General features: G+C 39.2%; 1 protein-coding gene and 1 non-coding gene across 2 annotated transcripts in view; one reads left to right on the top strand and one right to left on the bottom strand.

Annotated features, from left to right (window-relative positions):
* Positions 1–14,350, bottom strand: part of MAGED1 (MAGE family member D1) — a 107,807-nt gene that overhangs the window by 18,579 nt on the left and 74,878 nt on the right. The window lies entirely within an intron of this gene.
* Positions 12,117–12,222, top strand: LOC116272226. The gene has a single exon (XR_004180948.1). It is a non-coding gene; the product is annotated as a U6 spliceosomal RNA (small nuclear RNA).

Here is a 14,350-nt window from a genome sequence, read left to right as displayed (position 1 = left end):
TTCTAAGCATGTTCACAATTGCTCACTGAAACATTTTTAGGATGGCTGTTTAAAAATCTTCGTCAGATGATTCTAATAGCTGTGCCATCTTGATGTGTGTTGATTGTCTTTTGTCACTCAGGTTGTGATTATTACAGTTCTCACTATGACAAGTGATTTTCAGTTGAATCCTGGATATTTTGCATATTATGTTATGAAGATCTGGGTCTTATTTAAATCTTCTGTTTTACCACATATAGGTGGAAGTCCAGGTTCCACACTCAGATTCCACTGATACCTGGGGTTGAGGAGTTTGCTGCCACCATGGGCTAAGTGACAGTTCTAGCTCCACATTAAGCTTTTACCAGTACCACTCTGGGAGAGATTGGGTGCCCAATTACTTCTCTCCAAATGTCCTCCATTGAGACCACTGATAGATAGGTATCATTGTTACTGTTGGGTGGTGATAAAAACCTGACTCTTCATTAGGCTTCCTCTTGATACCACACCATTTGTTAGGGGAGAGGCACCTCATTATCACTCATTAGGGGTGGAAATCTAGGCTCCCCACATGGTCTCTACTGACTGAGGGTAGGTACTAGGACGTTCCCACTCCCCGTTCATCTTACCATTCTGTCAGGGAACTAGAGGTCTTATTACAGGCTGGCAAGGGTGGAAGTCTCTCTAGTTGGCCTTTGCTAGTAGGGGTAGAGCTGTAGTCTCGTCTGGTATTTAGCTACAGTAGAGTGGTTATTGTTTAAAAAACTTTGTCAGCCAGGCGTGGTGGCTCACACCTGTAATCCCAGCACTTTGGGAGGCTGAGGCGGTCGGATCACCTGAGGTCACGAGTTCAAGACCAGCCTGGACAACATGGCAAAACCCTGTCTCTACTAAAAATACAAAAATTAGCCGGGCGTGGTGGCGCGCACCTGTAATTCCAGCTACTCAGGAGGCTGAGGCAGGAGAATCGCTTGAACCTGGGAGGCGGAGGTTGCAGTGAGCCAAGATCGTGCCACTGCACTCCAGCCTGGATGACAAGAGTGAGACTCTGTCTTAAAAAAAAAAAAAAAAAAGTCCTTACTAGGCTGTCTGTTCTTCAGGTGAAGAAAGAGTGGATTTATATTGAGGCTTTTTTTTTTTGGTCTGTGCCCTTTGGTGTTTCCAGTTTGCCAGTTTCTCTAGCATCTGGTCTAGGATGTACGCAGCAAAAAGAAAACACAGGGAACTTACCTCCATGTTGATTCCTTGGTTCCATGTTCCCTAGAGAATATATCATCTTCGTTTCAACTTTGTGGGTCTTGTTATGTTTTGTTTATATATTTTTTCCAGAGTTGGATAGGAAAAATACATCTACCCTGTCTACTACTTCTTTCTGGAAGTTCTCAATTCTCGTATTTTTTTTTTATCTATTGTGATTTCTTAATGTACAATCACATTATAAGAAAAAGAAATAATTTGATCACCTCTTTTACAATATGAATAGCACTTATTTGGTGGTGGTCTCTTATATGAGTTGCTAAAACATCAAGAGCAATATTGAGTAATAATCTAAATAAGTAACATCCCTTTCTTTTTCCTGAAGTGACTTTACCATTTTGCCTATCAGAATAATTATGGCTTTTGATAAGTAGTTTTTTAAAAATCATATTTAATAGCTTCTTTCTCTCCCTATTTTACTTTGGATTATTCATAATGCCTCTCTCTGCCTTATTCCCCAGTCAAATCCATTACCTATTCTTGTTACCATTTTAAGTACATTTTTATTCCATTCTATTATCTTTTTCTCTGTTTTCCACCATCTTGTTAGATGGGAGCATGAAGAGTGGGAGAAATTAGAAAGAAGGTCAAGTAAGAAAGAAAGGGACTGAAGAGGAAGAGAGGGAGGAAGAAAAGAAGAAAGAATATAAAAGGAATAAGAAAAGATTAATAAAAATAGCAGCTGGAAGTAAATGGAATTAGGAAGATAAGGAAAAATGAGATAATGGAGAAATAACAGATACTAAGTTGGAGCAGAAAAAGCAAGAGGAGGCTGGGTGCGGTGGTTCATGCCTATAATCCCAGCACTTTGGGAGGCTGAGGCAGGTAGATCACCTGAGGTCAGGAGTTCGAGACCAGCCTGGCCAACATGGTGAAACCCAGTCTCTACTGAAAATACAAAAAATTAGCTGGGCGTGGTGGCAAGTGCCTGTAATCCCAGCTACTCTGGAGGCTGAGGTAGGAAAATCGCTTCTACTCAGGAGGCGGAGGTTACAGTGAGCCAAGATCTCACCATTGCACTCCAGCCTGGGCAACGAGAGCGAAACACCGTCTCAAAAAAAAAAAAAAGAAAAAGAAAAAAGCAAGAGGAAAGAGAAGAGGATGTAAGGTAGAAGAGCGTGAGAGGGAGTGGGGAGTATACAGAGGGGTGGTATGGACAGAATGTTTGTGGCCTCACCAAATCCAGATGTTGAAACCTAAATTCTCAGTGTGACTGTACTGGAGATGGGGCCTTTGGGAGGTAATTAGGTCATATGGGTAGAGCCCTCATAATGAGATTAATGACCTTATAAGAAGGAAAAGGAGAAAGCTTGCTTCCTCGGTCTGCTCTCCACCTTGTGAGGACACAAGAAGAAGATGGCTATCTGCAAACCAGGAAAAAGAGGGCACTCAACAGACAGCAGATCTGCCAGCCTCCAGAATGGTGGGAAGTATATTTCTATTGTTTAAGCCACCCAGTCTATGATAGTCAGTTATAGCAGCCCGAACTGACTAAGACAAGAGGTTAAGGAGTAGATAAGGAGGGATGAAAAATAAACAAGGAGAGGGGTAAAAAAGAGGAAGGAGGGAGTAGAGGAAATAACCAGGGAGAAAAGAGAAGTATTTGAAATAAGAGGGCCAGGGACAGGAAGAAGAAGAAATGAAGTAGAATCACACTTCACCAATGACAGTGATTTCGTTCTGCAGAGAAGTTGTCCTTTCTTCTTCTCAGATTCTCAGTTCCCTTTATGTTGGTACCCACCAACATGCCAGAGGTCATTTCTCACATCTCACTCTGGCCTTGAGGTAAGACCACCGTGGTTTTTTACTATAAGAGACATACACCCCAAGTTTTGAGTAGATAAATTTGTTTGAGATACTCAGTGTTTATCACACACGTTCTGTTGATGATTGTTCTGTAGGTATGGGTATTATCTGACAAACTCCGGTATGCAGGATATGTAAGTTATTTTCTCTGCAACTCAACATAAATTCTATGTCAAGTTTCCATTCCACTGAGTGGTGGAAACTTAATCTCCAGCAGTATGGAGTCCCCCTCTCACTCTCTGCTTTGGGGTTGTATTTAAGTTCTACGATGTTAAATGTGTCAAAACATCAGGATGGGGAACATATGTTGGGTGTCATGTATCCATGTTGGCATACATGTCATATTTGTTCACCAATGTCTGTTTAAGCAGGTAGTTGTTGAGTGAGCTTCATTCTTTACTGTAAAGCTGCTTTGGGTCCAACTCTCTCTTTGGGTATCATATATCACTCATATATGTGGAAAACATTCTGCTGTTCCTATGATATGCTGAGGTCTGTTAATCTCTGTGAGGCTGTCTTTGTCTCACATATACTCCCATAATACCCTCAGCTGAGGGAAACCACATGAAGAGGCTACAAATAATTATAGACACCACACAGACAATTCTGTTTTGTAATCTTGTCCTCTCTGGCCTTAGCCAGAAGGTGAGACACAAGAACACATTGCTTAAGGATCTTACAAACCTATCTGGCATTTCTTCCCATCCCTAGAATATGGGGCTTACAGTTCCTCCTTTTTAAGGAATCCACAATATCTACTGACTCTATGCTTCCCCATGCCTTTCTTCCACCACAGAATCAATGTGAGGCTGGAGGCACCAACAACCAGAAAAAAAAAACTGGACAAACTAAAAATCAACCACTTTTTTGGACCTGTCATAGAAATGAAATTTCAGGGCAAATCATCACCCTAAAATCTTGATGGATAGGCAAATCTGGAGTCACATATGCATAACTGGAACATCAGATGGAGAAGAGAAAGAGAATAAGCAGAAGAAATATCAAATAATGGCTAAGAATTTTCCAAAATTAATGACAGACACCAAATTACAGATCCAGGAAGCTCAGAGAACACCAAATATCTTACTTATAATAGAACAAGAATAATAATTACAGCAGCTTTCATCAGAAACCATGCAAGCAATAAGAGTAAAGTGAAATATTTAAAGTGTTAAAAGAAAAATGACTACCACCCTAGATTTCTACATATAGAAAAAGATCTTTCAAAAGTAAAAGAGAAGGAAAAAAAAAGTAAAGGAGAAGTAAAGACATTCTCAGATGAACAAAAATGGGATGAATTGATCACCAATAGTCCTGCTCTGCAAGAAATATTAGAAGATTTTCTTCAGGCAGAAAGAAAATGATATAGGGCAGAACTTGGAAGTACATAAAGAAAGGGAGAGCACTGGAGAAGGAATAAATGAAGCTTTCCTTCAAAGAGGAAATCAAATCTCCAATTACAGAATATTTGAGGATGCTGTAATTAAAGGAAATTTATGTATCTTTCCATTATAAAGACAGCTATATGCAATTAACAAGAGAAATATCTTAAACATAAAGATACAGCAAACATGAAAATAAAAGGATGGAATAAGCTATGACATGCAAATAATAAAAAGATGATGTATTAATATCATAGTACTTTAAAGCAAAATATAATAAAAACAAAATCATAGCATGAGATTATAACACCCCTAAGTAAAGGGTAGAATAACCATATGAAATAATGGGTCCTTCTTGAAGCCTCTACATTGATAATATACACTGAGGCCCAAACATAAAGCTATATGGTGCCTCAGAATAAACACTTCAGAATTCTTAAATCCCTCATCCATGTTTTCTAGACTTGAGTCAACTTGATTTTATCTTCTTTATTTATATATGTATAAGAATTTTAAAACATTTTAAAAGTATACCTAGTAAAGTACTACACATTGTGATAAGTTCTGGAGAAATAATGACAGCAAAAATACATGTATTACCTGCTTTCAAGGATTAATGGATCTGAGTCCAGTCAGATTTCCACAACTTTAAGAAAGTTGGCTGAATTTCTAATGCCAATTTGCATCATAAGAGCAGGCAAAGTGACATCTTAGGATTATATCAAATGCATTCCTATGGCTTCAGTATGTATTTAACAATAATGAATGACATTCGAACTCTGCTGGAACGACCATCCATGATTACTACATTCATAGAGTTCATCGCTGCTAACAAATTGTGATGTTAATAAGATCTGAAGCTTGGCTAAAGGCTCTTCAATGTTCTTCACATGTTTTCTCACCATCGGAGGCTTTCTTGGTGACTTGTAATCTCTTATAGACTTAAATAGGTTACACCTTCCTTCATATTGCACAATTCCCTTCCAGTTAATTCCTCACCCCCATCACCACAGCAACTCACATTCCATTAATAAGCAGAAGGTTATCAGAAGAGACGAGGGAAGGAAGCCTGCAAGCAGAACCCCAATGCACAGTTTGGGAATGTTTGTTTGGTACTGCATCAGATGACCTTACCATGTGAGCTTTTGGTATCTTGTGACATAGAGTCCCTCTTTCATTTGCACTGGAAAATTTCAAGACATATCTGAATGCTCTCAGACACCTGGGATATGATTTAGTGCCATATGTATCCTCAATGTTCAGCATTAATATAAACCTCATAAACCACTTAATTTGGAAATCATGGAACATTAACAACAATTAAAACAGATATGTAGCTGGACTCAGAAAAGTCATGAGTTCAGCTACACAGTATGACATTTCCTAATTTCATTTTATAAAAGAAAAATCATCTGAAAAACGTTGGGAAAATGGTCCAAACCAAGTCTAACATCACAAACATACATGCACAGTTGTAATTAATATACTACATCTGAGACTCTTTTTTGTTTATAATGTTTTATCACAATTATCTTAGCATAACATTTTCTATGACACTGAAAAGTCTTTGCAAAATTGTTTATGATAACGTGTAATATCCCATCATATAAACTTACCTACTTGACCAAGTAACAAAAATCTTGTTTCCATTTATTTTTGTTCACTAGATTATCATTGTGGTGATTTTCCCCCAACAAACCTCTGTGCATACCTCCAATTATTTCCCTATGGTATATTATTAGAAATGGAATTACTAGTTCAAAGGGGTATGAACTATTTTAAGGCTGTTATTCAATAATACCAAAATGCTTTCCAGAAAGGTTTTTGTCAACACTAGTAATGCAGAAGAGTTCTCACATACCTTTAATAGTGCTGAACATTTGCTTTAAAAATCTTTGCCCTTTTGATAGACAAAATGATGTTTAGTTGATTCAAACTATATTTATTATTATTATTAATGATGAGAAGATACTCTCAGTGTTTCTTAATCATTTGTATTTTGCTGTGAGAGTTCTTTGTACATCAAGGTTATTAACCTTGTATCTGTCACACTTGTTGCAAATGCTTGGTGCCTTGCCTCTTAGTCTTATTTATGAATTCCTGATCTAGGAAAAAATGCAATCTATGACTTTCTTTTCCACTATCATTTTCTCCTTTTAAAAAAATGCTAGGGATGTCCTTTGCTATTGAAAAGCCAAATAAGTATTCCTTTTACTAGAAAACAATTCAGAAATGTATATTTAGAGCCTAAAATATATCTATACTTTCTTAGTAATTTACCTTTAAAGACTATGCTTTAAATTGGGAGTGATAAAAAATCTGATTTAGATGTTTTTAATGACAGAAGCATGCTTCTATTATAATATTAAATGAGAAAAGATAATACAAATTTAGCAGGTTATTGAATTGAACTTTCACCCTTTCCTCACAATTTTGGTTAAAGCCATATAGCCTTAAAAAAAAAATAAAAATAGGCCGGGCGCGGTGGCTCAAGCCTGTAATCCCAGCACTTTGGGAGGCCGAGACGGGCGGATCACAAGGTCAGGAGATCGAGACCATCCTGGCTAACACGGTGAAACCCCGTCTCTACTAAAAAATACAAAAAACTAGCCGGGCGCAGTGGCGGGCGCCTGTAGTCCCAGCTACTCGGGAGGCTGAGGCAGGAGAATGGCGTGAACCCGGGAGGCGGAGCTTGCAGTGAGCTGAGATCCGGCCACTGCACTCCAGCCTGGGCGGCAGAGCGAGATTCCGTCTCAAAAAAAATAAATAAATAAATAAATAAATAAATAAATAAATAAATAAATAAAGTAAAGAAAAGAAAAAGTTACCCAGTACCTCCACATTCTAAAGAGAACATCCCAGGAGATCTGAGCACAATCCTACAGGCCTTACATGGGGAGAGCACACTAGTCATGCTACTGGTATTCATTCCATTCCTTTTCAGCCCATATGTACTCAGAAAGCTAGAAAGAATTAGATAAGAATTTACAGTGTTGTGAGTCCTTGGCTTGGGAAAGAGTGTTTTCCTCTCTCTTGAGGAAGGAGAGGGGCATGCAACTCCCTCACCAAAGTCGTGTGAGGAGGAATCCAAAGGAATCACTTACACAGATTGGGGGAGTCTGCATGGGATAAGAACAGAGTGGAGTATCACATTTTTTATATTCAACAGTTTCTCTCCAGGTTGAAATTTCTCATGATTACTCAGGTTTGATTTGTTCCTAAAGGCTTTTTTCCACTGACTGCATTCCTATGGTTTCAGTATATATTTAACAATAATGAATGACATTTGAACTCTAGTTGAAAGACCATCCACAAAGTCAAGTGAATGTGAAAAGAAAAAAAAAGAAAGACCATCCATGAAAACTACATTCATAGAGTTTATCTCTGCTAATGAATTATATGATGTTAATAAGATCTGAAGCTTGGCCAAAGGCTCTTCAATGCTCTTCACACATTTTCTCACCATCATGGCCTTTTCTTGCTGATTTATAGTCTCTGAAATTAGTCTGAAGCTATGGTCATGTGACCCACACTATGAGTGTGAGTGTGGGCTTGTCCTATGTATGCTTTCATCCTCCCGTAGGATGTCTGAGATTAGAGCACAATTACTCTAACACTTAGTATGTCTTGGAAGCCCCCTGGCTGGGAACCAATCCTGTGAATATCTACCCCAAGCCTTAAACATCTATCCTTTAAAAGAAGGTTAATCTCCTTTTCTAACTTGTCTTTATGCTCAGAAGTTTCTTGTGATTAGAGTAATGAGGAGTTATCCTTGTAATACATGGCCACATTCCTCTGTGACCCAAATTGTTCCTCAGATCCCTGATTTTGAATACATTTCTTATTCTCAGGCTCTTCTCATTTGATAAAAAAAAATTATAACTGTCACTCATTTGTGATACTTGGCAGTAATGAGAAGGTCAAACAACTGTAAAAGAAAAGAAAATAATTATCTAACAGGTCTCCGCCATATAACTTCCTAAGAGGCAAGCTGGGGACAGGATTTTGCCCTCCAACCTGACAAAAAACACTTCAGAATGGACAGAAAATATGAAATAATGGTCTTTCAAGACACTGAACATTAGGCAATGAAGAACAGTAATCCCTGAGAGATGAGGAAAAAAGAAGTGAGCACTTACTGCTTGAGAGGTTCCAGTTTGTGGAACAGCAAGGGAGAATGTAGTCAGAATCCAGGGGATTCCCTGAATTCTGGGGTGACAGAGATGAGAGACCAGAAAGACCAAGGTAGCTAGAGTTCACAGAGCAGAGTACCCAAAAAGAGAGAGGTACACAGGGAGAACACTGGAGATCTTTGAAGGATTGCCATTAAGTATTAGGCAGAGTACTGATCAGTGAATTCATAAAAGGAAATTGCCCGAGGCTGGGGAAAGAGTCACCTGAAAGGATTAAAGGGAACAAGTGCCAGAAGCTCGAACAGGTTTGGGGACCATGCTGTTCTCACCAGCTAAAGTGGAAAACTTCCTAATTCATGTGGCATGGGATACTCAGATGGGTCTTGCCTCATCAGTCAGGGATAATTAGCTTTATGCAAAAAAAACTGCTGTGGTCCTGCCTAACAAATCATAAAAGCAAGACTAAAAAAGATCTAACTGTTTCCAAAGAAGTGCATTTCAGAACAAAGCTCAGGTAGCTTTGTAGGAATATAAAAATATCTAGCACCAAAAGACAAACCTTCAACAAAATTTTACCAAAAGGTAAAATTCACATTGCCTGGCATCAAATTAAACAAACAAACAAACAAAAAACACAGGCATAAGAAGAAGCAGAAAAATAGGATCCATCTTGAGGAGAAAAATCAATCAATCCAAATTTACCCAGAACTTACATATTTAATAGATGTTATAATTAGCAGGTAAGCACATTAAAAGCCATCATAACTATATTCCATGTGTCCAAAAACTTAGAGGAAAGAATGGTCATGTTAAGTAAAAACATGAGATCTATTTATTAAGGCCCAAGTCATACATCTAGATATAAAAACTATATTTGAGAAGAAAAAAATACTAGATGATATTTACTACTAAATATTAGTGAACTTGAAGACATAATAGAAAAGATTCTAAATGAAATAAAATACATTTTAAAAGATAACAGAGCATAAGTCCCTTTGTTCATGCTGTTTCCTCTTCTGGAAACACTTTTACCCCATCCCACCCACAGATCCTTCAACCAATGAATTCTGAATCTGTCTTCTGGTTTCACCTCCATCATTACTTCCTCCCTGCTTTTACTTCCCTGATTAGGTAAAGACCTCTTTTAACCTATCCACAGAACCATGTACTTCCCCTCCATAGCACTTACCAGAGTGACAACTTCACAAATATTTGTGTCTGCGATTACTGTCTATCTTCCTCACAAGACAGTAGCTTTATGAGGGCAGAGACAATATGTCTATTTTTGCTTACCATGATATCCTCCAGCATCTCAAACTCTGCCAGTCATATCCCATCTGTATCTAGCACCTTTGTGATTTTCATCTATTAATTATACTCTCTCTCCCAAATCTTCAACCTCTCCTTCTCTACTGGTTATATCCTACCAACATCCCCTTTTCCTTACTAGGAAATTGTTTTTTCTTACCATGTTCTCTCAGCTACAGATAGTGGTGGCTATGTGTCACAGTTCTTTCCCATGGGATGTATTTGGCAGTCATTGCATAGGATTTTTGGGAAAGCTCTGTAAAAGGAGACTAATTCCACTGACAAGGTATTTTTGCCCTCCCCTCTTCCTCATTCTTTCTACCTGAAACATAAAAATGATGGCCAGAGTTGCAGCAGGCATCCTTCAACCAGAAGGCACCTGGAAGATGACAGCTATACACCAAGGACCATGGAACAAAAAAAATACATAAGGGGACTGAGACACTGATAAAATTCTGAAGGTCCTGGGCTTGTTTCAGGTGAAGAAAAGATATCCCTTAATTATTTTAAGCAACTCATTTTTAGGTCTTTGTTACTCATATCCAAAGGATATTCCAAATACCCATCCTAAAACATGAGATGCCCCTACCCCAACTTCTCTCTCTCTCTCTCTCTCACACACACACACACACAGTCTGACACACTAACTCATTCACACGACTCTCTCTGACTCATGATTATGACTATGACTTATGAAGTATGATCTCCACATATTGTCCCAGTTCTCCAAACTATCATATTCACACTTTACCCTTCAATCCTGCTGATATGGTTTGGCTCTGTGTCCCCACCCATATCCCATCTCAAATTGTAATGCTCATAATCCCCACATGTCAAGGGAGGGACCAGGTGGGAGGTGATTGGATCATGGAGTCGCTTTCCCTTATGCTGTTCTCCTGATAGTGAGTGAGTTCTCATGAGATCTGATGGTTTTATAAGGCAGTTTTCCCTACTCTTGCTCCCTCTCTCTCACCTGCTGCCATGCAAGACGTGCCTCTTCCCCTTCCACCATGATTGTAAGTTTTCTGAGCCCTCCCAAGCCATGCAGAACTGAGTCAACTAAACCCTCTTTCTTTTTATGTATTTTTATTTTTTGACAATGAAAGAAAGCAAGTTTATTTGAGCAACAGTGTACAGCCAAGTGACTGTTCCATAGACAGAGCAGGGCCACCCCATAGGCAGATTGGTCCAGAGTAGCACTTGTGGATTGCTGGCTACCTATATTTATACCCATTCTTAATTATGTGCTAAATAAGGGGTGGGTTATTCACAAACGGGAGTATGGAAAAAGGGAAGAGAGTTCCCAGAATTATATAAGATAACTTCCAGGTCATTGCCATGGCATTTGTAAAATGTCATGGTACTGGTAGAAGTGTCTTATGCAAGTGCATTATAATTGCTGGTCCTACCCAGCTTTGGCCAGTTTCTTTGCTACATACCATTTAGATAGACAGGGTCCTGACCAGTGCTCAGAAAACAAGACCTGCTGATCACCTACCTCAAAACAAACCAAAACATTAATTGTGAGAATATTCTAGAAAGACAAGTTGTTAAGAAAGAAGGTACTGTAAAGACTCAAACAGAAATGTAACATAACATGTAAAGAATGAAATAAGAAAATAGCAAGGAAATATAGCAAAGATGCTAAATCGGTGTAAGGTAAGAGTTAAATGAACCCAGAGAACAAATGATAAAGTCCTTTAGAAAGCACTATGATGGAAAGAATGGGGTGTTCCTGGTGGAAGCCCTGGCATAGGTAATGTTTTGTTAGCTTTCCAAAAAGATTAAAAGATTATGCCCAAAATATTCCCTTGAGAAATGGCAGGTGTAAGAGGACTCTGGAAATCAGTATAGTAATCCAGTTTCCAAAAAATAATTTTTAAAAAGGAGTCTCTTCTTGAGGAGAAATGGAGATCCAAAACAGATGTTCGAGCACATCAGAGGCCCCTACTGTTCTGCATCTCCAGAGGCAGAATCTTATGCAGTCTGGGCTCCCGTTGTCACCGAGGCCATTAAGCCATCTCTGAGCACCTGCTGGGGGGCCACACACAGCCTGAACCCTCTCCAGGAGTGTGCTGCCAAGCACTGGAGAGATTTAGTTTTGTTTTATTCTTATCATGATCATGTTTTATTAATTTATATCTTTCATTCCTCTATAACAAGAGGTCCATTTGTCATCTGTGAAATACCTTAAGCCAGACCTATACTGTTTTCACATACCATGTAATATTTGATATGATTAAGAAAAGTCGTGCTTGCTTTGACAGCATAAACGCTAAAATTGGAACGGTGCAGAGATTAGCACATGGCCCCTGTACAAAGACGACACACAAATTCATGAAGCATAAAAAAGAAAGAAAAGAAAAGCAGTAAACTGGTGAGTTAACAGTTAACTGGAAAGGTATCACTTTGAAGGCAATCCAATGTATTACCCTTCTACATATCAACCTTACCACCTGATACTAAATTTAAATATTTGCTGTTTACCAACAGGAAATTACAACTCCATTTACATGTGTCTCTGGGGAAAGAGCATGCAAAGAATGGTCACATCTTTATATATGCAAGGCAAATATCTGGAACAAAACAAAACAATTCTGGAATCCCACATGACATTAATATTTTAGGAATAGAGCACAAGATCCCCAAAGAACACACACAAACACACACCCCCCACATTATAGAAAAAGAAATCACATACACATCAATTTTGAGTAAGATACAGCAATATATCTCAAACTACTTGTGCAAAACCTGTTGTTTTTTTGTTCGTTTTAATTCATTTCAATCAATACTTTCGTGAAATAAGAGTTTGTTTCTAGAAAAACTGATATTACAGTAAATTATAATACAAAATACAAGCCTCGCTCTTTAAATTATTGATTCAGCATAAATAAAATCACTCTAAAATTGCAGTAAAAGTTCCCAAACACTTAGGCTAAGTTCTGTATTTAGTTCATGGTAGACTAGATCACCAACCCACACTTGTCCAAGGACGATATTTTTAATACACTAAGACAAAGCGTCTAAAAATGGATATCTTAGCCCAGCACGGTGGCTCACCCTCCTAGTCTCAGCTACTCAGGAGGCTGAGGCAGGAGGATCCCCCGACCCCAGGAGTTTAGGCTGCAGTGAACTATGATAGCGCCACTGCACCCCAGCCTGGGCACCAGAGAAAGACTCCATCTCTTTTTTTGTTTTGTTTTGTTTTGAGACAGGGTGTTGCTCTGTCACCCAGGCTGGAGTTCAGTGGCGCAATCTTGGCTCATTGCAACCTCCGCCTCCTGGGTTCAAGTGATTCTCCTGCCTCAGCCTCCCAAGCACTGGGACCACAGGTGCCCACCACCACACCGGTCTAATTTTTGTTTTTTTTTGTGTGTGTGTGTGTGTGTAGAGACAGGGTTTCGCCATGTTGCCCAGGCCGATCTCGAACTCCTGAGCTCAAGCGATCCGCCCGCCTCGGCCTCCCAAACTGCTGGAATCACAAGCATGAGCCACCGCGCCTGGCACATACCCTGTCTCTTAAAAAAAAAAATTAAAAATTAAAAAATCATAAAAATGGAGATCTTCCAGGCCAGGAGCAGTGGCTCACGCCTGCAATCCCAGCACCCTAAACCCTCTTTCTTTTTAATAAATTATCCAGTCTCAGATATCTCTTTATAGCAGTGTGAAAATGGATTAATATGCCCACTAACATGCACACTGTCTCTATCGCTACTATTTCCACACATACTCTGTCCTATCCTGTACTATCATAAATAAAATGTCTTTAGACCAGAACAGATACAGTACCCATGATACCCACTGTCAAATACAACTAACTTAAATCAATCCCCATTATCATACACACCATCCCCATCACTTACATAGTCACACCCCAATTAATCCCTACACTACACCCTTACGCAGTAACTAGCCACACCCACTATCATACACACAGTCCATGTCTCCATTATCAAACTTGTATCATCCTCCAAATCTCCTTCCACACATTCTCATACCACCTCAATTTCATACATACTCACAACCAATAACCACATCAGCTCTGCTCTCACACACATATATTCCCCATTCCTCACTGACACTCAGAAACTGTGCATTTTCCCATCATATACTTTATCAACAACCCTATTCAGACCCTCATGATTTCCCCACTCCAATCACATTTTCATGGACTGTGATTACCCGTGCTCACTGTATCCACCTGTCCTCACAGAGACACACTTCTCATTTTCCCCAGCACACACAGACACACAGACATACACTAACCTTCTCACCTCCATCATGTACCCATCTTCCATAATGACATTACACTTGCCCCATTCCATCCTCCCTCTACTTCAACATGTCCCATCCACATTTTCACACAAACAATGATCCCAGTGTCCCATCATCCCGTCCTCTCCCTCCCCATTCTCTCGAACAACCATATGCACACACATGCACAATTCTTGTCTTTCACATACACTGTGACCGTAACTACCA

This window comes from Papio anubis, chromosome X, assembly GCF_008728515.1.
Source record: "Papio anubis isolate 15944 chromosome X, Panubis1.0, whole genome shotgun sequence".
In the NCBI taxonomy this organism is placed as follows: Eukaryota; Metazoa; Chordata; class Mammalia; order Primates; family Cercopithecidae; genus Papio; species Papio anubis.
This window is presented reverse-complemented; position numbering and strand designations above follow the sequence as displayed.